Genomic DNA, 2,148 nt, shown 5'->3' with positions numbered 1-2,148 from the left:
AAATTGGTTTTGATGGTACGCCTGTGCATGCTGAAATATTCAGATCATATTCTGAATTTCAGTTAACACATCAGTAAGCATTTTGGCCATCAGTGAATTCAACCTTTTTTCTCAATCGGAATAGGCAAGGATAATGACAGATATATTTTACAATGTTAGAAAGTACATCATTTTATTTAATTGTGTGAATAAAAGGAATCGCCTCCCCGTCGGGGAATTGAACCCCGGTCTCTGGCGTGACAGGCGGGGATATTGACCACTATACTAACGAGGACTTATTGGCTTAAGTTAAACAGTGCTCACCTCCCTGGGGTTAAGGCATGCCCTCGATCAATTCTCAGTATTGTAATAGGCAGAATTGCTGCTTTTGGTTAGGACAAGTAATCTTTTTTCCTAAATTATTACAATACAGAAATTCCTAGCCAAAAACAATCAGTTTTAGGAAGAAATTATATTCATTGAAATAAATATCTATCGATCTTTCTATCTAGCTATCTTTCTATTCATCAATATATATATATATATATATATATATATATATATATATATATATATATATATAATCAGCTCACTTTACCATTTACAGCTTAAAACTATTAGCCACCACGGGTCACTACTAACCAAAAGCAGTCATTCTCCTTGTAAATCGTGCCAATCGAGTGGAACAGCAGCCTAGGATTCACCACTGCTTCATCTCATTTTCCAACAGATTGTAGACGTAAATTGGTTTTGATGGTACGCCTGTGCATGCTGAAATATTCAGAGCATATTCTGAATTTCAGTTAACACATCAGTAAGCATTTTGGCCATCAGTGAATTCAACCTTTTTTCTCAATCGGAATAGGCAAGGATAATGACAGATATATTTTACAATGTTAGAAAGTACATCATTTTATTTAATTGTGTGAATAAAAGGAATCGCCTCCCCGTCGGGGAATTGAACCCCGGTCTCCCGCGTGACAGGCAGGGATACTGACCACTATACTAACAAGGACTTATTGGCTTCAGTTAAACAGTGCTCACCTCCCTGGGGTTAAGGCATGCCCTCGATCAATTCTCAGTATTGTAATAGGCAGAATTGCTGCTTTTGGTTAGGACAAGTAATCTTTTTTCCTAAATTATTACAATACAGGAATTCCTAGCCAAAAACAATTAGTTTTATGAAGAAATTATTTCATTGAAATAAATATCTATCGATCTGTCTATCTAGCTATCTTTCTATTCATCAATATATATATTTATATATATATATATATATATAATCAGCTCACTTTACCATTTGCAGCTTATAACTATTAGCCACCAGGGGTCACTACTAACCAAAAGCAGTCATTCTACTTGTAAATCGTGCCAATCGAGTGGAACAGCAGCCTAGGATTCACCACTGCTTCATCTCATTTTCCAACAGATTGTAGACGTAAATTGGTTTTGATGGTACGCCTGTGCATGCTGAAATATTCAGAGCATATTCTGAATTTCAGTTAACACATCAGTAAGCATTTTGGCCATCAGTGAATTCAACCTTTTTTCTCAATCGGAATAGGCAAGGATAATGACAGATATATTTTACAATGTTAGAAAGTACATCATTTTATTTAATTGTGTGAATAAAAGGAATCGCCTCCCCGTCGGGGAATTGAACCCCGGTCTCCCGCGTGACAGGCGGGGATACTGACCACTATACTAACGAGGACTTATTGGCTTCAGTTAAACAGTGCTCACCTCCCTGGGGTTAAGGCATGCCCTCGATCAATTCTCAGTATTGTAATAGGCAGAATTGCTGCTTTTGGTTAGGACAAGTAATCTTTTTTCCTAAATTATTACAATACAGAAATTCCTAGCCAAAAACAATCAGTTTTATGAAGAAATTATTTCATTGAAATAAATATCTATCGATCTGTCTATCTAGCTATCTTTCTATTCATCAATATATATATATATATATATATATAATCAGCTCACTTTACCATTTGCAGCTTATAACTATTAGCCACCACGGGTCACTACTAACCAAAAGCACTCATTCTCCTTGTAAATCGTGCCAATCGAGTGGAACAGCAGCCTAGGATTCACAACTGCTTCATCTCATTTTCCAACAGATTGTAGACGTAAATTGGTTTTGATGGTACGCCTGTGCATGCTGAAATA

General features: G+C 36.3%; 1 non-coding gene across 1 annotated transcript; it reads right to left on the bottom strand.

Annotated features, from left to right (window-relative positions):
• Positions 1-1,621: 1,621 nt before the first annotated feature.
• TRNAD-GUC (transfer RNA aspartic acid (anticodon GUC)) lies at positions 1,622-1,693 on the bottom strand. The gene has a single exon. It is a non-coding gene; the product is annotated as a tRNA-Asp (tRNA).
• Positions 1,694-2,148: the final 455 nt, after the last annotated feature.

This window comes from Lissotriton vulgaris, chromosome 1_1, assembly GCF_964263255.1.
Source record: "Lissotriton vulgaris chromosome 1_1, aLisVul1.2, whole genome shotgun sequence".
Lineage (NCBI taxonomy): Eukaryota > Metazoa > Chordata > Amphibia > Caudata > Salamandridae > Lissotriton > Lissotriton vulgaris.
The sequence above is the reverse complement of the archived record's forward strand: the minus strand, read 5'-3'. Positions and strand labels throughout refer to the sequence as shown.